Source organism: Stegostoma tigrinum, chromosome 22, assembly GCF_030684315.1.
Source record: "Stegostoma tigrinum isolate sSteTig4 chromosome 22, sSteTig4.hap1, whole genome shotgun sequence".
Taxonomy (NCBI): Eukaryota; Metazoa; Chordata; class Chondrichthyes; order Orectolobiformes; family Stegostomatidae; genus Stegostoma; species Stegostoma tigrinum.
In genome coordinates this window covers 44,602,262-44,629,389 of record NC_081375.1, presented here as the reverse complement: position 1 = coordinate 44,629,389, position 27,128 = coordinate 44,602,262, and the positions used below count along the sequence as shown (strand labels likewise).

The 27,128-nt window shown below is 41.1% G+C and overlaps 1 protein-coding gene across 2 annotated transcripts in view; it reads right to left on the bottom strand.

Annotated features, from left to right (window-relative positions):
- Nucleotides 1-27,128, bottom strand: part of LOC125463642 (myocardin) — a 600,727-nt gene that overhangs the window by 320,224 nt on the left and 253,375 nt on the right. For both annotated transcript variants that reach the window (XM_059653806.1, XM_059653807.1), the window contains one exon: nt 23,966-24,059. The gene's annotated coding sequence lies outside the window, so the exon portion shown is untranslated. The remainder of the gene's footprint in view (nt 1-23,965; nt 24,060-27,128) is intronic.

The following is a 27,128-nucleotide window of genomic DNA, read 5'->3' as shown; positions in this document are numbered from 1 at the left end:
TCTCCTTGCTATTTTGTACCAATGTCCACTAGAGACTCTCAGCTTCTCACTGTCCAGTAGTGGTACATTACCGTAATATTAAACAAAGAACCGCAGATACTGAATTCTCAAAACAAAAGCATTTAATGGTAAGGTCCTGGGGAGTGTTGCCAAATAAAGAGACTTTGGAGTTGCAAATAGACAGAGTAGAGAAGGAGGATTTTGGTATGCTTGTCTTTAGTGGTGAGTTCATTGAGTATAGGGTTTGGGAGGTCATGTTGCAGCTGTACAGGACATTGGTTAGGCCGCTTTTGGAATACTCCATTCAATTCTGGTCTCCCTGCTATAGGAATGATATTGTTAAACTTGAAAGGGTTCAGTAAAGATTCACAAGGATGTTGCCACAGTTGGAGGGTTTGAGCTATAGGGAGAGGCTGCAGCTATTTTCCCTGGAGTGTCACAGGCTGAGAGTGACCTCACAGAGGTTTATAAAATCGTGAGGGGCATGGATAGGGTGCAGAGCCAAGGTCTTTTTCCCAGGGTAGGGGAGTCCAAAACTAGAGGGCATAGGTTTCAGGTGAGAAAGGAAAGATTTAAAAAGGGCCTAAGGGGCAACATCTTCACACAGAGGGTGATCTGTTTATAGAATGAACTGTAAGAGGACGTGTTAGAGAGTGGTACAATTACAACATTTAAAAGGCTTCCGGATGGGTATACGAATAGGTTTAGAGGTACATGGGCCAAATTCTGGCAAATGGGACTTGATTGATTTAGGATACCTAGTCAACAAAGACAAGGTGGATTGAAGAACCTGTTTCGGTGTTGTATATCTCTATGACTCCCCACGGAGAGGCCATAGTTATAGTCACTGCCAATAACGAACCCATCACGTAGATTATCATACCCTCCAATGCTGTTCCATGAGCTTTGCCAACACTTTGGGATGTCCCCATCTCTGTCCTTGTCCTCAGCTCTGTGTATGCCTCTGCTTTGCCGTTCCCCCTTAATTCCCTGACACGCTTTTGGCAGTCATCTTGCTGCTATTCCTATAGGCTCCTTTTGCGTCTGCCCTGAAGAAGAAATGGACAGAAGCACCACCCCACCACGTTCCTCACCCATCCCATGACTGCATTCGTCCCAGATCTCTGGCCACCTTCAATAAGCAGCCCTGAGGCATGACAGAGTGGACCCCTGGCTGCTGTGTGAACAGCTTTCTGATTGATACAGTGTGATTCCCCAGCTCAGTGGCCTTATCGGACTGACTGCTGACCACTCTCCACACTGTCATCAGCACATCCCTTGGTCCAAGCAGATGATAGTCCAGAAGCAATGTGTGGACTGTACACATGACTGACAGCGACCACCCCCAAACACCCCCACGTTTGACCGGCCTGAGGAGGAGGAAGGTCTCTTTATCCATGACAGAGTTCAGATGCATCACGTGCTTCAAGGCAGACAGGACCTGATAGACTTGAGTAGCCCCTGCCCATTTTCCAATGTGGCCATTTGGCTGTATACACATGCAGGACGTTTGCTATGCAGGCAGCTGGCACTTATTCTGGGTGTTTGACAGGTATCTTGGATTGTCATTCGTAAAGATGACACCCCTTGACTGGACACATCCCTAATGACAAGCCGTCTGTCTGCATCAAAGAACATGTTGATATAGCAGTGTTGACAACCTTGGGCCGAAACACCAATGTACTAACAGATGTACTTAGGGTGGCTGTCCATGCGTGCAAGGCGTCCTTGCTGCAGCATTTCTGTGTGAGTTGCTAGTGTGCCCTGCTACTGAAAGTCTGTGCCTCCTAAGTGGCTTGCAAGTGGATCAGAGAGGTGCCATGATTGTCATGGGGGGTTTGCCAAGTGTTGGATGCCAATGTCTGTGGACGAGGGTTGCACACAATTGGTGCCCATGGACCATGCCCTGAGATGCTGTTTGGTGTTGGGTAACACGAAGACTCTTGGATCCAGTGTGAGCTGAATTCACCAGGTACCTGCTCTGACTTTCATGTTGAGATGCCTGGCTTGTGAGCTGCGTTTGGTAAGATAAATAGCTAACCATTACTGACGTGAGTATCAACAGAACACTTAGCCAGCCATAATTCACCTGATCTGGCACCTCGCCATTGCCTAGCAAGGAGCCTGACTTGCCACTTAAGCAAAAATGATGCAGTGAGTTGCTACTGTCCCAAGTCACTTAGGCCCCAGTAATTTTCTGCCCGATAAAATCAAGAGGTGAAAGCAAACTGGAGGCAGCCTGATTGGATAGCCATGAACAAAACTGGTTGGTGTCGGACCTAAAAGAAGCCCAAAGCTAAAGTGGTAGTTCCTAGTGCATAGCTGCCCAGGTTATAACCATGAGCTTGCTTGTACATATCTAAGGCAACTTCATCATACCTTCTGCCAGAATACTGGATACCCTAAAATGCAATAAGACAAACCTAAAGACAATCTGATGGATGAAATTGGAAGCTCAAGTGAAGATTGAAGAGTAGAAAGGCAGTAGTGTAATAGCATGGCCATGGCAATGAAGTGATAATTTTGGGGCAGTTGTTAAGAACTCAAAGATTTAGTTTTTAAATGCATGACATAAAACAACACTATTCAAAAACATGAGAGGGAATCAAGTAAAACCACAGTACACACTATCCAATGGCCATGAGCAATGATGTAATATTTAAGTAGCCGCCATGTGGGCCTGAGAGAAAAAGTCATTACCAAAAGCTTTATTCCTTTGTCTAAATTAAAAGCGGTCCACCACTCATAACCTTCCCAGAGAACAGAGGAGCATCAATTTCGCTTGTAAGAGGGTAGTTTAAGTAAAATGGATATATTTTTGAATGCAAAATATTTTCTGCTGTGAAATATGACCAGGGCTCAGTGCGATGGGGCAGCAGTGCTGAATTTGTGAGATATAGATTTTGAGACGTAATAAGCTAGATTGGGTAAAAGACCCTGAAGTCTTATCACACTTATATCAGTTACTTTATCTTTGCACAGAAGAAACAGATTGAGCAATCTAAAGATCTGAAGCATAAAATGCTTCTTATTTTGATTACGTCTGAGTTAAAGACTGTAAATGAGTGGCTTGTCTCGACGAGAAAAATTAGTCATGTTCTCCTCTGTTTCAGAAGAAGGAATATTCACAATCAAAATACAAAATATCCCACAAATAATTCTACAAGAGATACTATGTTATCAACATCCTGTACAGGCATCAGCACAAGCAGAATTATCAAAAACAAAATCTTTCTGAATTCCTTAAAAATATTTATTTTGTTTGAACTGACACCTTCGGCTCAGCTTCAGCAACAATATCTGCATGAGGTAAATGGCCAGGCCATGCAGGTTTTTGGTTTTGATTTGGCAAATAAAGACTTCACATTGTCATTGAGACAACTTGTTATCATGAATTACACTGTGTGATTCTACGCCAATGTGCTTGTAGTGAGTTTGGATGAATTTTCTAAACAAAAAAACAGGAAAACACAATTCAAGAAATGGGATACAGTATTACCTGTTCAGCATGGAAAAATCAGAAATGAATATTGTTCAATCTCACGTGGAACTTGGCATTGATATTTGAAGTGTCCAATATCACAGTATTTACCATGTGAAGTAGAGCTACCAAAATATACAAGATAAGAAAGTGTGGAGCTGGATGAACACAGCAGACCAAGCAGCATCTCAGGAGCACAAAAGCTGACATTTTGGGCCTAGACCCTTCATCAGAGAGGGGGATGGGGAGAGGGAACTGAAATAAATAGGGAGAGAGGGGGAGGCGGACTGAAGATGGAGAGAAAAGAAGATAGGTGGAGAGGAGAGTGGAGGTGGGGAGGGGATAGGTCAGTCCAGGGAAGATGGACAGATTAAGGAGGGGGGATGAGGTGGTAGGTAGGAAATGGAGGTGCGGCTTGAGGTGGGAGGAAGGGATGGGTGAGAGGAAGAACAGGTTAGGGAAGCAGAGACAGACTGGGCTGGTTTTGGGATGCAGTGGGGGAAGGGGAGATCTTGAAGCTTGTGAAGTCCACTTTGATACCATTGGGCTGCAGGGTTCCCAAGCGGAATATGAGTTGCTGTTCTTGCAACCTTCGGGTGGAATCATTGTGGCACTGCAGGAGGACCATGATGGACATGTCATCTGAGGAATGGGAGGGGGAGTTGAAATGGTTCGCAACTGGGAGGTGCAGTTGTTTATTACGAACCGAGCGGAGGCGTTCTGCAAAGCGGTCCTCAAGTTTCTTCTTTTCTCTCCATATTCGGTCCACTTCCCCCTCTCTCCCTATTTATTCCAGAACCCTCTCCCCATCCCCCTCTCTGATGACGGGTCTTGGCCTGAAACGTCAGCTTTTGTGCTCCTGAGATGCTGCTTGGCCTGCTGTGTTCATCCAGCTTCACACTTTGTTATCTTGGATTCTCCAGCATCTGCAGTTCCCATTATCCCCAGTATACTGATAGTATTGTGTATAATTTTCATCTATTTACCTAAGGGAAGATCTACTTGTCACAGAGGGATTGCAGTAAAAATTCAATGGACTAATCCCAAATGAAAAATAAACATGTTCAACCATATATCATTCTACAACTAGGAGTACTGCAATTTACTATTGCCTAAACTAACTTTTAAAAATGTTGAAAAGCACGTAAATGCTAAATTGAGGCAGTCAAGGAGGTTTTGTGACACACTGGGTAGTGCAGCAGATTGTCAAACAAGGAGAGATTGATGACACTTTGGCCTAGATTCTCTGCAGGTTAGAAGAATATGAAGGGGTCCCCTGGAAGCATCCAAAATTCTTACAGGGTTTGACAGAGTAGGTGCAGGAAGTATAGCTCCACCAGCTTAAAATTCTAGAATCAAGGGACATATTCTTGGAATAAGAAGTCCGCCATTTCGGATCCACAGGAAACAGAATTTTTTTCACTCTGAGAGGTGTAAATTTTTGGAATTCACTACTGAGGAGGACCATAGAGATGAGTGACATCAACACAGAGATATGTGCATGTCTAGATACTGAAGATGTCAAGAGGTTATGGGGATGGTGTGGGAAAATGGCGTTGAGGTGTGTAATGAGCCATGGTCTGGTTGAATGGTGGATCTAGTCATGAGGGGATGACTGGCCTACTCCTGGTCCTATTGCCTATATTCTTTTCCATTTCAAGATGTTGTTGTACTCCCACATTGTGCGCTTTTGCAGTGCATGAAAAGTGAACTTGGTAAGAGCTTGTGTTCCGATCATGTGCTCATATGATCCGATGTTCCTACTTCAAAGACATGAAGTGGATAAAAGCAGATTGGATTGTTTTTGTTAATTCTGGAGATGATTCAAGCAAAATAAATTCCTGATTATGTCGTCCATCATTTCACACAAAACCCCTGACCATGGGGTATGTTCGAAGTAACTTACCGGTACTGAGAGGATTAGATTATTGCCATGCACAGTGGCAATCAGGAAGGTAACTGGAGATAGATGGCAAGAGTACTGATGAGTTAGATGTTATAAAACTTGTTTAGCCTATACTATATTTTCTGACTCTAATTTTAACTGTAAACTTGTTTAGATGATTTCGCTTTATAAATTACAGAGGTGCGTGTTATACTTTCCAACAATCCAAAGAGAATGTGTGAGCACAGCACATGACCATGCCTCATCCACTGGGAAAGAACTGAAATGTATGCCACTCTGCTAATCCATTTGTTCCTTGGGGAGAAAAAGCATTGATTTTAGATTAGCAAAAATGTAGCGCACTTCTCGAAATCACTAGACCATTGAATGAGAACACAAGCCCTGACCCATAACATTATCTTTCACACTCAGTCACTCAATACTAAGAAATGAGAGAAAAGCCATATAAAAGACTTAAAGGGCATTAGCTCCACTATCATAAACATTTTGAACAGCTACTAAAAGGCAAGCTGTCCAAAAGTTGATTAAAATCAGCCAGGTTAAAGGTTCATCTTGTTTACTTTTTAAAAAAATTAAATAAAATACTATAATCTATTGTGTTGTACAAGGCTTTTTCCAAGAAAAAAAACATACAGAAACCAGATACCTGTCTCATTTGTCTAAGCATCTTTCATTAAGGCTCCTCCAGTAACTGGCACAAGTACCTATATGTTCCATTAGATCAGCCAGAACCTATGTACAAAAATAGCCTGTTAATGAGGGCAAGTGACAGCTGCAATCACTTTAGCCAATCTCCTCGTGTTGTGTATGATGGCACCTCTAAAGTCTACATGATGCAGAAAGAGTTTCCCACCTCAAGTTACCAGAAATAAAATACCCGATGTTGAGCAAAAAGCTTGACGGTATTTCACAGAATGCAAATACTGTACTCAGTGTGCACAAATCTTTTACTCTGAATTCATCCTCACCCACAGATGGATTTGAAGGTATAGTTTATAGAGAAGATAAGAAAGTTAAAAATGTTTGTGATCATGTATTTCACCCATGTAATCAAGAAGAAATTGGCACAGTGCAGCAATATCATATTAGTTAATAAAAGGCAAAAAGTAGGCACATTTCCATGAAATTTAGAAAGGCTGAATGTTATTTTAAATAATATTTACACAAGCATGTTTTCTAACACAAATGTTCTTTCAGCTTGTAATCCTTTAGGCTTTTCTGACAAGACATTTCTAATAGTCGTAAATTTAATGGGCAAATCTGTCAGTGTAATAAAATTAGCAATGAAATCCCAAACAAGAGATAAAACCACAGGCTAAAAACCGTGTAGGTGTTGGTGAAGCACACTTACAAGCAATAAATCTGAGCTGAACTTCCTGAACTTCTGATAACAGTGCACCTAAAGCACATGTTCTTTCCATTACAGACAGCCAGATACAAGGCAAAATGTCACAGTAAAGAACAACATGAAGGTTGGAACCTGTAGAAAATGAAAGAAGAACCAGATAGGGAACACCAAACATGGATTATTAAGGCGATGTAAATTGTGTGCAGTAAACAGAGACAGACTTCTTAGATAATGGGTATGACATCTGATTTTAAATTCATTTAAGAAAATGTTCTGGAATGTTGTTCGCATTTTCACTTGGCATATGTATCTGTGAGGAAAGGTTGCCACATATATTTTAATGTTCACAGAATGTTCTTACTGGCCACTGCCCATCTACTCCCTCCAATGCCATTCAATTTTCTTGCTTCAGAAGATCAAGCACATAGAATTCCTACAGTGTGAAAACAGGCCAATCAGCCCAAAAAGTCCACATCGACCCTCAGAGCATTCCACCCAGACCCATCCCCTTTAACCCACCTAATCTACACAACGCTGAATGCTACGGGCAATTTAGCACAGCCAGTCCACCAAACCTGCACATCTTTGGACCATGGGAGGAAACCAGAGCACCCAGAGAAATCCCACACAGACACGGGGAGAATGTGCAAACTCCAGATAGACAGTCACCCAAGGGTGGAATCGAACCCAGGTGCCTGGTGCTGTGAGGTTGCAGTGCTAACCACTGAGCCACCGTACCACCTCACTTAGATCCCGTCTGTTGTAGCATGCAGCCTAGGCCAACTACTTACTGATTTCCCTGCTCACCCCTTCTCTGTGATAATATATCAAGTCTCTGTTGGGTGATCCTTCCAATAGCATGGATGATCTAAGAAGTCTGTGTCAGTGAAGTCCTTGACAATAACATGCTAAATAGTTTTGCTTTGAGGACTAGCTATCCTTCCTTAGTTACACAGAAGCAAATGAAACACAGAGAGAAAACCTTCACATGCTGAGAAACAGTGTCTGCCAAAGACATAGCAAAGGAGAGTATATCTTTTACATGGCAACCTACTGAAAGTTCAAAATACCGTGTTAGTCAACAACATTGCTTTAATTGTGATTTATCTCCTTGTGCTGTTTCTCTCACAAATGTATTCCTTATTTGCTTCTATTTTACTTGATGAGTTAGTCTTAAAGGTTAGTCACTGTGATGTGGTAGTGTACCATCTGATATCGTGTTGTGAGGTCCACTTTCTGTATCCCTTGCAGGAAATCATTGCTGTTGATAGTTCTCAAGAAGAGTCAGTGGAATCAGAGCGTTAACTCGGCTTTCACTTCACGGATGCTGCCAGACACGCTCAGTTTCCCCAGCAATTTCTGGTTTTGTTTTGGATTTCCAACATTCATAGTTCTTTATAAATAAGAGCCAACACAGTGTGGAGCTGGAGAAACACAGCAGGCCAGCTAGCATCAGAGGAACAAGAAAGTTGACGTTTCAGGTCGGGACCCATCTTCAGAAATGGGGGAAGGGGAAGGGAGCTCAGAAATAAATAGAGAGAAGAAGGGTGGGGCTGGGGAATGTAGGTGGGGTGGTGATAGGTGAGTACAGGTAGGCAGTGGTGGGGATTGGTCCGTGAGGTAGGAGGAGTGGATAGGTGGAAGAGAAAATGGACAGGTTGTGTCAGCTCAAGGAGGCAGAGATGAGAAGGAGGGTCGGTCATGGGATGAGGCTGGGAGAGGCGAGATTTTGAAACTGGTAAAATCCACATTTAGACCATTGGGCTGTAGGGTCCCGAGGTGGGATATGAGGTGCTGCCCCTCCAGTTTGACACTGGAGGAGGCCCAAGATGGACATGTCACCCAGGGAGTGGGAGGGAGAGTTGAAATAGTTCACAACTGGGAGCTGTTGTTAATCATGAACAGAGTGCAGGTGCTTTACAAAACGGTCTCCAAGCCTCTGCTTGGTCTTACCAATGTAGAGGAGGTCACATCGGGAGCAGCAGATGCAGTAGGCCAACTTAGTGGATGTGCAGGTGAATCTCTATCTGATGTGGAAGGTTTATTTTTGGTACCTTGAATGGTGGTGAGGGGGGAGGTGTAGGGGCAGGTGTAGCACTTTCTGCGGTTACAGGGAAAGGTGTTGGGGTTAGTAGGGAATGTGGAGTGGACAAGGGAGTCACGGAGACAGCAGTCCCTCCAGAAGGCAGATTAGCTACACAGGAGCAAATGAAAAGCAGACAGAAAGCCTTAACATGCTTAGAAACAATGTCTGCCAAAGACATAGCAAAGAAGAAGTGAATGTATTTTCGGGAGGGGTTAGTTAGGGAAATATTTGGTTGTGGGGTCGGATTGTCGATGGAAGTGATGGAGAATGATATGTTGGATACGGAGGTTGTTGGGGTAATAAGCAAGGACCGGGGGGGAGTTTCTAACTTTAATTTTGTTCGGGGGAAGGGGTTTGAGGGCAGAGGTGCAGGAAATGCAAGAGATGGATCCTGGGGGGAGAAAACAGAGTCAAGATAATCAGAGATAAGTTCAATAGGACAGGAGCAAGCAGAGACAATGCATCAGCTAGGACAGTCAGGTTTGTGGATTTTGGGAAGGAGATATAAACGGGTGGTGTGGGGTTGGGAAAAATAAGGTTGGAGGCTGGGGGAGGGAGGTCCCCTGAGGTGATGAGGTTGTGAATAGTTTGAGAGATGATGTTTCGGTGTCACGGCATGATCCTCCCACTGCCAAAAAAATAGTACATCCACAGTTCTTTGTTTTGGGTTAATGCTGTTGACATGTCAGTTGTTTTATGCAATCAGTTTTAGGCGCAATAAGTGCACCAGTTAAAACAGAAATTCATGCAATACACTTTCCACACTCTCCTCCATTCTCATTCTTCAGAAGAGAACACTGAAAATCAGAAGGACCTAGAATGGGTTGAGAAACCAAATCGACCATGATTGGATAGTGGAGAAGACTCGATGGGCTAAATAGTCTAAATTTGCTCCTAAATCCTATCATCTTATGTTTAAGATGAAGCACCAAACAGGAGATGTACCCTGTAGTGACTGGTGTAATATCGGTATCTGCTTTTATAAAGGTATGTGTAGACAGCTCATTAGTACCAAAATGCACAAGCATTTGTGCACCTGAACTTAAATACTTGTGCTGAACTCTGCTCACCAATGTCTCGCTGTACAATGAAATCTCAACTGTTATTACGTACATGTCAGGACAGTCAGCTCCTTTCTTTGATATCAGAATCCTTAACAAGGTCTGGCAGGCCATCCAGATTCTCATCACTCTTAAATATTAAAGTTTAAATGGTGGTTTTGATTTTTTTCCAACATGAAGTCAAAGAAAGACTTCTGAAGATAGTCTCACACCTAATGCTCGATGGTGAACTGGCACTTCTGATTCTTGTACATTTGGAAACTTTGCTACATGTACCATATAATTATTATCAAAAAACATTGTAACATACAATACATTTTAAAATAACATTAGTTCACATTAATTTCAACAAGCTTAACAAAATTGCACATTTACAATCCTATATCGTTAACTCCCCACTTAGCTTGACTTTCTCATGGCATCATCCATAGAAAAGCAGGAACCTGGTCCAATACTATGACATGCTGTTAGCTGCATGAAATACATCCTTATACTGCTGTAGTCAAGAATTATACTTGAACATTATTTTATGGCAGTCCTGAGTGTCCAATTAATGAAAATTGCAGTCATTCACCTACAGAAAGATTATTCAAATGCTCTCAGGATTTCAGGCAATGTTTTGGACTTTTTTCTCATTCCGCCACTAAGGTACATGTTGAAGTAAAGCTCCCAGGAATGCCTCTAAATTACCCAAGTAGCCACTACTTAGTTGCCATGATGGTCAATGCTGACTACATCACATGATACATCTCAGTTTTGGGGGGGCGGGGGGGGGGGAGCGGAGGGGTTTGGGGATATTGGTTAGCTCAGTTGGGTTTGAGGCTAGATTGTGAAGCAAAGTGACGCCAAAATCCTGTGTTCAATCCCCGAACCAGTCACCTTCTCAACCTCATCCCTCACCTGATGCGTAGTGGTACTCAGGTTAACCAACCAGCAGTCATCCCTCTCTCTCTCTCTCCAATGAGAGAATAGCCCTGCAGTTCTTTGGGACTGTGGTGACTTTAAATAACAATCACAGTTGTGTCTGTTGTATTAACATTTCACAGCTAGAAAACAATTTTCCTTTAAGAGAAGCACTTACAGTATTATCACCATATCACTGTGTATGATCTGATGGAGTAATATCTCCATCTTACTGAGGCCACTGGCAGCATGGCATACTGAGGGAAATGTGCAAAAGCTTATAACTAAATTCATATTAGCCGAGATTTGGATGTACCTGTGATTTTAATATATTGAGAAACCAGAAGCTGTAGCTTTATTGAATTTTTCATTAACGCATTGCTGGCATCCCTTTCTTATGTTACAGCAGCAAACATAAGTATCACCTCCTTTGGTTCCCTGCTGAAGGTGCAAAGCTCACCACCACATCTACAGCAGATTGTGATAGCAGATCAGATTAAGACCAACTGCGGGTTCACCCAATACCCGTGGAAACAATTGTTGCTGTAAGAGTCAGAGCTCACCACTGAGTGGCAGATGCCTTCATCAGTTTGTACCAGCTTCTGGGCACTGAAGCCAATAATATAACTATCAGCTCATTCCACGAAAAGCAAGGATTGATAATTGGTCTTTCGTTTGCTGGATGGCTCTATCCACTCTAGAGAGAGCGACAGATTGTGTCAAGTTACGCTAACATTGACAGATCGAACTGAGGCATGTGTCTCTTGTGCCACATCAGCTTTCACGTACTGTGAACATGATCCCAAACAAATCCGTCTGACTCGGTTTCTGGTGAATCAGTGAGCAATCATGTAGCTCTCACTGCCAGCTGCTAAATGCACTGGACAAAAAATGCTCATCTGTCAAAAGATTTTGCAACATCAATGAGCTAAGAGGACTTGGAAACATTTCATGCAGTTTTATCAAATGAAATGAAAAGTTACAGCAAACCCATGGATTATTTTGCTTAAACTTATAAGTAATCCCACACATGCATGAAACTTGCACTTCAGAATTACAGCAACAAAACCCAGCTGGAGCATTTTAACTAACCACACATAACATCACAACACAACCTCCTACACTCACATAATGGACAAAAGCAACAAATTATCTTGGATCCCTTTCTTTCTAAATTCCCAACAGTTTTCCGGGTTTCAGTCGCTTTCAATAAACCTGTTACTTGAGTGGCATATTCTCTTAATGTTCCTTTGAAGAGACTGGCTCAGAAATTGCTGGAGCATGATCCATTTGTTAGATGTTTGCCCTTTATCCTTCAGCTCACAAATCTTTTTGCACTGACATTTCTGGAAATGCAAGCTGAAAACAATGCATCAAGGGCAGAAGGGAATCTGGGACTTTGATAATAGGTGCAACCAACAGACTATTGCTTTAACCAATGAGAATAAAAGACAGAAACAAAAACAGGAAGAATGGAGTGAATTGGAATCAGTACAGACACAGAAAGCCAAATTTAAAAAGGGAAAGAAAGATTGAGAAAAATAGAACAATTAAAGATGTTAAAACCCTGTGAGAACAGTTTGCTAACTGTGGGAACGGTTCTTTGTAAATTCAACAGTTCATTTTCTGAGCCAAAAGGTTTGAGATATATTACAGGACCATAAATCCTGTAATTATATAAGGTTCTTAGATCATAAAGTAGCAACGTCAGAAGCAAAGAAGTTAACAACATTATAGATTCCTTGTGCAAAAACGAATCTGACTTTAACTGGATGTAAGAGGCTAAAAAACCATGGCTATTACCAGTCACTTGACTATACAGCTACAAATTTAAAATGGACCACAGAGAGACATGACCAGATGTGCAAAGACTTTTGAAGCATCAGGAGTTTGTAAATAGAAGCAATAGAAGTGTATGAATTCCAGCTTCACAAAGAAACAGCCTTCCAGAGGACAAACTTCAGAGGGACTCAGCAGAATGGAGTTTTGCCTTGCGGATCCTTTGATTCCTCAAAGTTTAGATTAGATTAGATTATATTCCCTAGAGTCCCTTCAGCCCATCAAGTCCACACTGCCCCTTGATATATCCCACCCAGATCTATTCCCCTATAACCCACACACCCCTGAGTACTATGGGCAATTTAGTATGGCCAATCCACCTAACCTGCACATTTTTGGACTGCGGGAGGAAACTGGAGCACCTGGAGGAAACCCACGCAGACACGGGGAGAATGTGCAAACTCCACACAGGTAGTCACCCAAGGGTGGATTTGAACCCAGGTCCCTGGCGCTGAGACTGCAGTGCTAACCACTGAGCCACCGTGCCGCCCCAAAGTTAACAATACCAGCATGTTCAAGCTTTGAACTGTGTTAAAAAAGAGCTAAGAATATCTTGTGTGCAAAGCTCCAACAAGAAGGCTTGTAGAACCACTTTCACACGGACAGTTTGACTGAGAGAAACCAAGGAATGCTGTTCTGTTGAAGGAAAGTCAAGCAGTAAAAAAATGTGTGGAAACCACAGAACTAGCAAAGACCAAGCAACATAGCCAGAGACTTTTCCCCAGGGCAGGATTGACTGCCACGAGGGGCCATAGTTTTAAGGTGTTAGGAGGGAGGTATAGAGGAGATGTCAGAGGGTGGTTCTTCACCCAGAGAGTTGTGAGCGCATGGAATAGTTTACCAGTGGTAGTCGTGGAAGCAGAATCATTTAAGTGACTGCTGGACATGCACATGGACAGCAATGAATTGAGGGGAATGTAGGTTAGGTTATTTTATTTTTGGATTAGGATTATTCCACGGTATAACATCGTGGGTCAAAGGGCCTGTAATGTGCTGTACTTTTCTATGTTCTATGTTCTATGTTGTAACATGCAATTCCTCCTAAAACCTCATTTCCTGCTAGTCAGTTCAAGACAACACCAACTATTAAACTACGCAGGACATCATACGTACTGGAGCAGAATTGAAATGTTAATTACTTCGATTTGGCAACAAGAAACTCAAGGCAACAGATCCCAACTATGCAACAACGAGGTGTCTTGGGACTATCTTCTGAAAAGTATTCTTTTGTTTTATCTGTACTTGTTATGATCTTAATATTGTAATTTCTTGGTGAAACTTTATCCCCAAAGAACCTTCAGCAACAATTCATAATAAACTCACTTTTAACTTGTTTAAACAAAAGCCTGGTTGCTGGTCTAGTTTCACTTGAATCATTACAAATTAAGAACTGGAAATTAATCTCTGTTTAACAAACACTGTAGCGGACATGCCTGACGGTGTTAACAACCAGCCACAACAATTCATGACAAAATTAACTAGTTTCAAAATGAAGCAGTTTATTTAAAATCTTGAATCTGAAGCTGAATTTCCAATTTTAGGAGACTAATACCATATTGCTACAATTACCCCAATTATTGTAATGGCTTCTTTGATCATGGTGCTTCTCTTGCTTGCAATAAGTTGCTGGCTCATATACACACTAACAAGCAGACCTGCTGTGAACTTGCTATTATCTTGTTCCCAGTCATTTCAAAGCATATTGTTTCATTCTTGATATGTCAGAAACTAAAAGTAGATGTTGTCCACGGTTATGATTAGCAAGTAAACTCAAACTAAATACTATATGAATCAGAGTACACAGCTCCCTTTCATCTTACACTCCTTGCATGAGGAGAGGAGGAATACCTATACTTCTAGGTCCTTAAACCAGACTTCAATGGATATCACATAGTTATAATCCTAATGCTTCTGCAGTATAGAGATGCATATTCGATATAAGATGTTACTGAAACAATGTCCTTAAGGACTGTGAGGGAATTCTGAACAGTTGATGAAAATGTTGTTGCAGTCAGCACTTGCAATGGGTTCCATCATGTTCCAGAACCTGAAGATGACTAGAAGACATTTCTAAGCCCTTTTATTGCATTAAAGTTGATGCTGTACACAAGTGAACCTATTAGCAATCCAGTCAGGCTGCAGATAAAACAGAGATTTCTGAAGAAGGGTCCCGACCTGAAATGTCAAGCTTTCCTGCTCCTCTGATGCTGCTTGGTCCGCTGTGTTCATCCAGCTTCACACTGTGCTATCTCAGATTCTCCAGCATTGGCAGTTCCTGCTATCTCAGGTGAAATAGGGAGCTGGATTTTGTTTCTTGACAGGAAGAAGGGCGCAGAATGGAAACTGAGTGGTCCACTTAGTCTTGGCCTGGCCACCTCAACATGTTCAATCAAGAATCTGATGACCATCTGGTGGGAAGGAGCCAAAATGAAGATCAGAGCATCACTGTCCTAATTGGCATTGAAGGCCAGTACATCATGCAGCTATGAGGCAATGCTGTACAGGAGCATGGTCACAGTTAGTTTGCTAAAGGTCTCCTGATCTTCGAACGTTTTTATGTTCTGTTGAAGGTTCAAAAATATTTTTTAAAGATTACTTTATAAAATGATCCAATGTTGCCATCTTTGCTGTCGGATTCTGCTGGGACATTTAACCAGAGTCTCAGCAGCCAGCTTTCTTTGCCAATGAAATCTTGTTGATGACTTAAGAGGTTAATAATTGATAAAATTTTGATCCTAAATAATTAAATTAAATAATCAATAAATTATTAATCCCTGAATGGTTGGCGGATTGCTGATTTTGTTGCCCACTGCCTGCAGTAATTTGGGAGGCAGGCATGATGCTGCCAATTCACCAACACATCAACCTGACCTACTTTACAGTGCCAAGGGGAGCACTGTTCCCCATTTCCCAACATTAATTTGGCCCATGAGATCAGCTTGCACTTAGCATGTCTAACAGCTTTTAGTGTAATGAAAACATTGACAACCACCATCTAGATTTTACAAATGCACCTGGTAGAAAGCATGTTCTGCCAAATAGCACACTGAGGAATCGCAAGCTTACTGTTCATCATGTTCCACTTATCAATGCAGATATTCTCATGGCTAACTTACCAGTACTGTGCAGTGGTTACTGGGATTCTTTTCACTTCAACTATTTTCTTTCCCTGTAAGGATTGACCACACTGCAGGAGCAATATTGACAGTCATATACAATGTGTAGCAAATCTGTACATCTTCAAATCAAACAAAAAGTAAACCTTTGCAAAACTTGACATCCTCTCATACGATAGAGACAAGTTAAGGGCTGTCAAAAGCGCACGTCATCTCCTGCTTCTCTTCAGTCTAACATAATGCACATGACTACAAGTATTCCAAATAGTTCCCAGGAACTAGGCATTTTTCCCCAGACTGCAATGTTGATAATAAGACTTCAATTTTCTGTAACACATGGATCAAACTTTCCCAACATCAGTTAAGTCTTCTGATATAGAAAGTTTACAGTGTTGAACTATGCAGAGTGTTTTATTTTATGGTTTCAAAGTTGTAACGATGGCTAAGATTTTAGGATTCCACGTCACGAAATTGTTGTTTGTGAGCATTTAATTTTCATGTTTTTTTGAATATGCCAATATTCACAAACTGACGTGAAACATAAATACCGAGGCTGTTTATGATCAACTTTTAAAAATCTGTAATGAAGGTATTGGAAATAAGTTATCTATAATTTGAAGTAAGACATTGAAATTGAATTGGAAAGTCAAAATTGCCATTTGTGGATGAATTGCTTGGTTGCTTAGTGTTAACATATATTGCACAGAGAGAAGACACTGAGGTCACAAAGTGTGGGGCTGGAGGAACACAGCAGGCCAGGCAGCAGCAGAGGAGCAATAAAACTGAAGTTTCGGGTCAGGACCTTTCTTCTGAACTCCAGCTCCAAACTTTACTATCTCTGACTCCAGCAACTGCAGTTCTCACTGTGTCAGACACTGAGGTGAGCCTAGATTTTCCATTGTGCCAACAATCCTACTGAAAATCTGGTTCCTGATGATGACTAAGGTAAACTTACCTGCGCCAGTCAATATAAGTACTGCTGGGTAGGCCCCTGGTGATAATTCTGCCATGTGGAGCCCGTCTTGAACTGATGTTAGCGATTAGTATTGAGAAGACAGAGGGATGGAGGCAACATTACTGTTACTGCTGTCTTTCAGAATCTCCAGTGCCATTGAAAAAGGCAAAAATAATGTTTAAAGAAGTCAGCTTGGAGCACTGGCTGACTTCAATTAACTGTCCTGCAAGTGGATTGTGTTCAGTGTGGTCCTAATTAAAATGTAATCCCAAACTGTCTCTTCCCAAATACTTAAGTCAGTACACAACGACATCCCTAAAGCCGAGAATTGCGGAGAAATGTAATGAAAGGAAACCTGTCAGAAGAAATATTTCCTTAAATTTACATCAATCGGAATATAGCCACCTTAAGATAAGGGGACTGATCAAACTTTTCTTGTCAATTAGGCGTGCAGAAGAAGAGAAATGTCTTAAATCGTGGGGAGACAATAGATGACCCTGAGGATGGATAAACACTCCCAGTCATTCCAATAATGGGGTCTACAAGGAGGTGGAAGAGAAATAACACAGATGTGTGCAGAACCATTTTCTCAATTGTTTAATCTTTTAGTGCTTTCATTACTGTCACATTTTCTGATATGTAGAAGCTGTGAGAAAATCCACTCGACAACAAGCCAGGGCTGAGTTGCTCTCCATCTTTGAACAGTTGAAAGCTTGCAGGGGCATCAGCACATGCAGTGACTGATCCCCAATTTGTCAAATGCTTAATTACCTTCATTTCTGACGTATCATATCCCTGCTGCTTGGTTGAGAGCTCTTTCTACTCCTCTCACCTGCTGAAGCTAATTCAGCTTCACCTTGTAAAAGCTCATGATGAGTGTGGCAAGTGAAGAATGAATTTGGAAAAGATTTGAAAAAACTTCTTCAAGCATGACTTCTGGATATTTGGTGCCAATTACCTTTATTCACTGCAAGTGCTTCCAAAAGACAGAAGACACGAATCATAAAAGTTAAAAAAACAGACAGATTAACATTTAAACCCAGTTTACCTCTGTTATCACTAACACTTCAAAAGTTTGAGTTATTCCAGACTTGGATATCACTTCATAGAATCAATGAATCATACAGTACAGTAGGATCTGCAGCTTATGCTGAAGTTTCTCCTGAAACCTACATTGATTGATTGGAGAGTATCTTGCATTCATGACAATCAACCTGGAAAACTAGGCTGAATTTTAACTTGCAATGACAACTTTGGAAGGAAACTAAAAGAGGGTTAAAGGCAAAATTTTGTAGATGCTGGACATCTGAAGCAAACTTAGAAAATACTGGAGAAACTCAGCAAATCTGACAACATCTGTTGACCGAGAAAATGAGTTAACGTTTCAAGTCTAATATGACTCTTCTTCAGAACTAGAGTTCAGTTTGTCTTCAGTTCTGAAGAAGAATTAACTTGGGAAAATGACAGCATGTTCATGGTTCTAAACTGTTGCTTTCTGCATTGAACTGTAGTGTCTTCAACATTGGCAGACTGGCAATTTTAACACAGTAGTCGCTAATTTACAGAATACTAAAATAGATCTTTAAACTGAGCTGTGGGTCAGCAGGCTTTGTGCAACTTCACAGAGAACACAAAGTGAGAGCACAGCAATAATAATGGGGCTTGAAGACCCAACAGAAAAGTTAGCAAATAAGCATTGAAGAGTTACAGCTTCATTTGTACCTACTTGAGTGAAAAATTTTGATCACAGTATTTATGCTGAGCAATTACTTTTGTAGCATTGAAGGTTTAAATGTCTGATCTCCACTTTGGAGTTTTGGTCACGCAGGACAATATGCATGTAACTGATGCTGGTAACCTGGACTTCAGAAATTAACCATCATAATCAATGCTTTAGCACCAGCAGAAGCAGCAGAGAGTAGTTGATACCAGTAGAGACATTACCAGGGACACCAGCTTCAGGAGTTGTGCATGTAGGAGCTCCTTCCAGACCTACAGATCCCATGGATGGGAGATACAGTTTGCCACAGGACAAGGGGCCTGCAAGCAAAGGATAAGCACCCTCATCCTGTCAGATTACTAAATACACAGAGTTAAGCAGTGGCAGACATTTGCAGCCTGTTGAAACAAGAGGAAGCAGATCTGTTCACCATGTTGTGCCGGAGACTAGCAGAACTACTATTGCACCTTGTTTCGGTTTTCTCAAGACCCTGCTGGAAACATGTGGAAGATCTTGCGGCCAGCGGCACACAAATGTTTAAAGTAGCAAGCTCACAGCTCACTGACCATGGCCTGCAATTTTGTCAACTTTGCAATCAATGATACCAGCTTGAGGGCAACTGGGTGCTTGGTTTCTCAGCGCTGTATCACTTAATAAATACACAGCATCATAGTCTGTGAGCAATTAAGGAATTGCTGATCACCCAGGGGTGTTCATCAACTATCACAGCAGCCACCCCAATGTGAAGATGGTGCACAACCATGAAAAGATGGTTATGCAAGAATGCCAGGCAGGAGCCAAAATGCTTTCATCTTGCAGGAATCCATCCTTCCCAGTTGTCTGTGTTCCTTGAAAAAGATTACCAGCTGGCTGACTGGTTGGAGAATAGGGATGTTCACTTAAAACTGGCACAAAAGAGCTGGCTAGCGCTGTCCAGGATTGAGGCAACAAAAGTGATATGACAACCTTATGTGTCGTGCAAGCCACTAACACACTGGAGATGCACTTAGGCCCTTGGACAGAGTTGGAGGGCTGGCCAGTATACACTAAACAGAATAGCGGTGGTTCAGTTGCTCAGCACGATATGATACAGCTGGGAGGATTGACCTTGCAGAGGGAACAAGGTACATGCCAAACAGTCTCTTCAGATGAGCCTGAGAAGGAGGTGATGGTAGAACACGAGCCAACAAGTGCATGAATAGTTGCAGGCATTGCTGCCCAAGATGCCCCCATTATTGCAAGGTTCATTTAATTCTATCTGTCCAATTGTCTGACAGTCCCTACACGCTGTCTTATGCTAAGTGGTCCTGCAAACAACCAATCATCCTTTTCAGAGTCCCTCACTGCTGGGGGTTCATAAGTGTCTAAAAACTGGCAACACAAGAAAAGGATGAAAAAAAATAATCATTATGTATGTCAAAAATGAAACAAAAACACAATATAAAGCAGTCTAACATTGTGTAGCACGCTCATGATCCACTACAAGTCTTTACACATCTTCTCCCTCGTGCTCCTACACGATGCAATTTCAATGCCTTCAGAAGTTGTAGATGAAGAATGTTTATAATCTCCGATGGTCTGAGATGCAGTTTTGTGGGTTTTGGAGTCTGAGATACCTATGAAAGACAGCTCTATTTTTACTTGTGCAGGAGGCAGACTTTGTCATCAAGACACAAGGCTGCACATTGACTGGGGAGATAATGCCATGCATAAGACGTGGAAGTACTCTGAACTGAACTTGTGCTTCCACATGCACCCTCTCCATCAGCCCACTCACAGCCCATTGCACCAGCATTGAACTGGAAAACACTTTGCTGCATTCAATTAGGTGGTGAACCGCCAAGACTGAGTTTTCATTTCACTTCCAATTCAGCCGTCCTTCATTCAGAAACTAGATGGTATAAATTCTTATCAAGTAAATCAGAGAGATTAGCTGTCAGCTGCCAGTCAACATGCATGCCTTCTTTCAGATGAACTCAGATGAATACTTCAAGCTCTTCAATACCTTGGAGCTCAGGGTTAAAAATCTCTCTGTTCACAGAGATACACATCTCAAGCATCTGCACAGGATGCAGCTTAACTTGCTTTCTTAGCATTCACTTACATGGAGCCTCTGTGGCTCACTTTACTTTATAGCACAAGTTGTCCTGGTAGGGTTAGTGAATAGTCAAGATGGTGGAAATGTTGTATTGCATTGGACGACACACATGTCAGCAGTTTCACTGGCAAACATGCTTCATGTACATGGTCAAAGGGGAGCAGTCCTTCGTGTCATGATGGGGCACGACAGACAGTTCAATAAAGTTATTACCACCAAAATCAGTCAAGGTGCTCATCTCATTCCAGTGAAGAGGGTCGTAGATAGTCACAGAATCTCAGAATTATTTTGGCACAGAAGGACACCATTCTGCCCATCATGGCTGAACAAGTTCAATTTTTTTTTATTAATCTCTTGTCTATTCCCCATATCCTTACACAATACTTAACTGAATAATCATCCAGCAACCTCTTGAATGCCTCAATTGATCCTTTTCCCACCAAGTTGCATCCAGACCCTACTTGCGTTCTGTCAAAATATTTTCTCACATCAATCTTGCTTCAGTTGCAAATCACATTTAATCTATGTCCTCTTGTTTTTTTTATGAGCAGGAATGGTTTCTCCCTATCTACTCTGAGCAGCCGGCTCATGAACTTGAAATCTTTAATCAATTTTCTTTCAAAATTCTCATCTCCAGGGAAACCGTCCTAACTTCTTCAATCTATCTTCATAAATGAATTTCGATAACATGAAGGAGCATTAGCTTGGAAGGATGATTTGGGTGACAGTCATTGAGTGGATATGATGCGTACAATACTGAGAATTACTGTCCATGAACCTTAAAAGTGGCAGAATTAAGGTGAGTCCTGGCCATGTGAGAGGTAGCAGAGTAAAGATTAAGGCAGTCGTCCTTGTGGAATGTAGAAATCATTGACCTTTCTCCTGTGGTGGTGGATCTTCCCGTTTCCCTCAGGACACAACACTGATCTAGCCTGCAATGTGAGTTCACCTGGGAGTGGTGGCTTGGCCTTCTGTGTTATTCAGTGGGAAAAGAACTGTCCTTCTCTCCTCCACCTTCACCATATCTCTGTCCATGAAGTGAGGAGCAAGTTCCCTTCCCACCTGAGCCATGTCTTCTCAAAATATAAATACGTTTAAGAAACCTCAATAAGAACAGAAGGCTCATTGTGAATGTGCTACCACTCACCAACTTCATATAGAAGGGTGGTCAGACCAAAAGTCAAGTAGGTAAGTTAAGAACACCTACTTTCAGCACCTCATGGTCACAGATGACTTACGAGTGTATGACAGCAGGTTAGTTCTTCTAGTTTCTCTGCAGGAACATTTCCTGAAAAGAGTACACTGGGGACAAGAACATCCTCTAGGTGGGCAGCCAGAGCTCAGTCGTCAGTGGTGACTACAGATCTAATCCTGAAGTAGAGATAATGGGAACTGCAGATGCTGGAGAATCCGAGATAACAAAGTGTGGAGCTGGATGAACACAGCAGGCCAAGCAGCATCTTAGAAGCACAAGAGCTGACGTTTTGGGCCTAGACCCTGGGTCGACGCCCGAAATGTCAGCTTGTGCGCTCCTAAGATGCTGCTTGGCCTGCTGTGTTCATCCAGCTCCACACTTCGTTATCTCTAATCCTCAAGTAGAATGTTTGAGGGTGCAAACATGTTGGGTTCAGCAGTAAGATAACCCGAGTGGGCAAATGAATACTTTAACTTGTAGGTTAGGTTAAATGTCAAGTGTTTACATAGTTTGGCATATATGTATCAACAAACTGAGAATCAAGATTTGCTTAAACAGATTAAAGATGCATTATAGATGAGCCAAAACTGAGATGAGGTAATCAACACCCGCAGATTCAGGACATTGTCAAGAAGAAAATGCCTGGTCCAGAAATCCAGGATGCTGCAAAAAACAAAATACTTGCTTCAATACAACAGTTTTATTTTTCATTAAGAGATTTCATGAAATTAAAGGTCTCCCAAATGATATGGGGCAGGGAAGTGTCCCTCCGTGATGGAAATTCAGGAGATTAAGGATCTTCTAACGGACTGACTTCCTGGTTTACCATTGTCAACAAAGCACATCCAAGAAATGTAAACAACATCTAGTAAAGAGGTGTTAATACCTCACATAGAGGCAAGAACAGAATCGAGGTAAATAGTCAAGCCAAAGATTCACCAACCTTCTGAGTCTAACGAGCACTGCAATGCTTCCAAACCACCTGAATTTCTGAAGTTAAAGACTTGGGAGGAAATGGGATAGCAATAAATGTAATTATACACATGAATGTATAAATGTTAACTGTGGAGAAAGGTGCTTGAGAAAAGATGTTGCATATGGTAATGGTTCTGAAAGGTTTAATGTTCAAGAATGCATTAGCCCTTGTAGCATTGTCTAACTTACTACTGTAACTTGTACCTCACTTCTATCATGTAATAAACTACATGTCCTTCTGAAAAGAGCCCCTTCTTATTTAAGATTCATTCATGTTCGCCCTCTACTACTGTAAACCAAATAGTTCCTCAGATTCAGCCAAGGGAAGAGGATGGTAGCAGCAAAATACCACTACCACAAACTGGCAGTGATTGGCTTTGCAAGATACACAATAATCCTTCCCTAAATCTTCACTTCTTCTCCTTACCAAGTTCCTTAAAACTTCCCAAACCAAACACTGACCACACCTCCAAATACCTCCTTCTTTGGCTCCGTGTCTGTATTTTGACATATTAAGTAACCACAAAGGCATTTACATTTCTTTTATGTAGTTAAAACGATTGAAAGGTATGTTGCAATATTTTATCTCCCTCACAGATGCTGAATGTTGCCAGTATTTTCTGTTTTTATGCCTTCACTTACATTTAATCCTGCTGCACAACCTGGAGTATAACACCAATTACATCTGCCTCTTTTGGATGGAGGCCTGTGTTACAGTCCTTCAATTCATCTCTTCCAAATCTCGAAGGGTGTTGATGTCAGAGTTATATCAGCTTATACATCATTATACCATTAACATGTGCATGCATATTATATTTCAGGGACAGGCATGATCTCTGCCAGGGACGGTTACAACTATTACTCTGATTGTTGACAAGGGCTCCCAATAATGACAGGTCATAGTTTTAGGATAAGGGATAGCAGATTTAAAACAGAAATGAGGAGAAATTACTGCTCTCAAAGCATCATGTATTAGTGGAATTCACTACTCCAATGTGCTGGATCCTGGCACCTTGCTCCTGGATCTCATGCTTACGCTTTTTGTTAAAAGGCTTAACAGTGAGAGCAAAAACTGACAGGCACAGTCTTGCTGTTTCCATTAGGTATACATCATTCTCTTGTATTTTAGTTATGTGCCTTCTCCAGGTACATCCAGGAGCTTACCCAATGAGGGGTCATTCAATCCCCTTTCAATCAAAAGAATTTGGGTGCTTTTTCAATCATGCGTTTAGTGAGCATGATTTCACATTTAAGCTTTCAGAATAGTACATGATAATTTTACCTGAATTATGCGGTTTTCTGCTGCAGCTTCTTTCTCAAATTCGTTGTGGTTCCAATATCCCTTAATTTCAGTGTTCTCTCCTCAAGGCTGCTGGCTGGAAATCAATGTAAATACATCCTGCTGTCAACTGCATGTATAAAATTCCTTAAAAGACACGAAATGTAACAAATGAAAATGCAAGCCTACCTTGTACAAATGGGATAAATGTTTACAAGTTTAAGATGTTTTATCCCAGAAACCAGAATGAAGATTTAATTCCCATTTGGGCTGTGCGTCAGATATTAACAATTATGTGTGAAGTTCTGGGTTTAAATAAAAGGATGTTTCTCAAGTTAAGTAATGTTAAGCTTTCTCATATTTCTTCTTGAACATCAGTATTAATGTAGCAAAGTGAAGCATTATACACGCAAGAGGAAGACAGTGATGTGCAATTCAATCACTTAAAAATTGAAAAAAAAACTACTATTCCACAGTCTCATTCTCTTGAAAATATTATGTTGACTAGGACGCGAACTGCCCTGCAGCAATATTGGAACCATCCATTTTGTGGTCCATAATACTGCTCACCAATGGCAATGCAATTATTTGAGGTTAGTTAACTTTCCCTAGTCTTGGGTAAATGCATGCAGATGCTCAGAATTATGCAAAAAGAAGCTGGCATTTGGAAGCAGGAGTGATACAAGTTAAAGCTCTCCACGGAACACATGTCTATCTGGCTCTTAATACAGCACAACATCTGCAAAGGAAAAGTTTATTTTAAAATTAGAAGCAGCATTAATTTACAATGTACATTATAGTTTCAAGAAGTATCCAGCGATCCTGAAAATTATTTATTTAAAGATTCTTTCTGGCATTCTTTTAGTAAACGCAGTGTGGTGATCCTACTTGCAGACCAAACAGATCTGGACTTGCTGACAAATCTGATGGAATGCACCAAGTTACCAACCTATCTGAATTAATGTCATTGCATTGTGTAACTTGTATTTCAAAGCCCTCCGAATCTGCAGAGCTCAGTCAGCTCTGAATAATTGTGTTTCAAGCCCCATTTCAAAAAAAAATCCTTAATACTTTATCTTAACAGGCACAGCCCTATAGCAGAGGGAGCTTCCACTCAGCTTGCCATTATGCATTATTTTCTGATATGACATGTTTTCTGTCTGCAAGGAGCAAAGAACTTGCTTTTCTACAACCTCAGAATGTCCTGAAGCTCATGGGCAAATCAATTACTTTCTGGCACTTTGTCACTGTGATAAGAGAGAAAAATTCTGGAATCAAGATTTCCCACAAAGCAGAAAGGAAATCAAATATTCACAGAGATTTTCCTGAGTTAAATTTAAAAAACAAGAGTCTTTCATGACCTCAGCACTGTATCAAAGCATATTTAAAACCAATGGTAACAAAGCGTAGAGCTGGATGTCCATGGCAGGCCAAGCATCATCTTGGGAGCAGAAAAGCTGACGTTTTGGGCCCAGACCCTTCATCAGAAGGGTCATTTTCTGATGAAGGGCCAAGGCCCATAATATCAGCTTTTCTGCTCCTAAGATGCTGCTTGGTCTGCTATATTCATCAAGCTCTACACTTTGTTACCTCAGATTCTCCAGCATCTGCAGTTTCTATTATCTCTTTTACAACCAATGGAATAGTATTCAATTATTGTCACTATTATAATGTTGGGAAGTGCAGCACCCACAACAACAATGAAGTAGGTGAACACAGAATCAATGCAAGTGACGTTAGCTGTGGCAATAAAAACTGATTGCTCATGAAATGATGTCCATCTCATTGAACTGTCCAAATCTTTGGAAAGGGACTTGAACCCTAGATAATTTGATTCAGATATGAGGAAGTGTTATCTTTTTTTGAACTAAATAAAAATATTTGCGATAAAAACAATTTAGGAAGGCCTGATAGTTATTGTGTTACCCCCAACCCATGGCTATTATTGTCTCTTTATACTGGGTGACTCTGGACTCTTGTGCTAATGTTGTACGTGTATTGTATTCAGACTGGCTTTTCTATTCATCCATTGTATCTGTGCATCAAAATACATTTTTCTTAAAAATAAACTTCTCATTTAAAGTACAGAACAAGTAACAATGTACATAACTCATGAAGTGAAGGGTAGTGGAAATTGCAACAGCAATTTTCATAATAATTAGTTTTGGATGGTTCCAGTGCAATAGTGGAGGAACTGAAATTACCCACTGCTCACAATGGGAAAAATTATGCCTCGACATTTATGCCAGAACATTAAGGCTGTTTACACCCAATTACAGGAAAGATCAATTATTGTGTACTTTATGAAAATAAAATATTTACTGTAGTTAGCTGAACTGAACTTGACCAGACTGTGTATTTAGCAGAGCAGACCAAGCCAGACTGACTAAAAAAAAATTGCTGGACCTTTCAAGCATAATTTATGTTAGCTATGGAGAATGAACCTAATTAATTACTGTTTGATCAACCAAAATTACAATGACGCATTTGAACAGCTTTTCTGAAGTGCATTCAGAACATCCACTTGACATTTTGCTCAGATTAACATATCTGTGCTCCAATGAACTTGATTAGAAGATTCTAAACCACACAAGACATCTATGCATTTGGTGCAATGTTTTTGATATATTTTTTCAAATTGTTTGAGATAGGCTTCCATGAAAGATAGATCGGAATTAAATCCAAGTCTGCATTGTTACGCGAATGCTTTCATTGCAAATAAAAACTTCACAGTGGTGTTCCCAGAAACCTGAGCACATTGAAAAATCTGCAGCTCCACATGACAATTTCATGAACACAAATATGATAATGCAATGATAAAGCTGGATAAGGGCCATATCGCAGTCTTCCTGCCAAACACACATAAAAGAAATCTGCTGCTTAATGTCACAGCATCAACACTCTCCCACAATGAGTATGAATTACGTTACATTTGAACAAACAAATGTCATGGGTGAGTAGTCATACATCTGCTGGCACGTGTACAGCTGTGGTTTAAAAACCCTGTCTCCTAATGCCCTCCAGTAAAAGAAGAGGAAATAAGTTACTTCATATTCAGTAGAATTGCATTTAACTTGATATAGTCATCAGCATGAAACACTCAGATGCGACTGTTCGATTAGAACAGCACATCATCAAGTGGCAGCATTCAACTAAAAAATGTTTG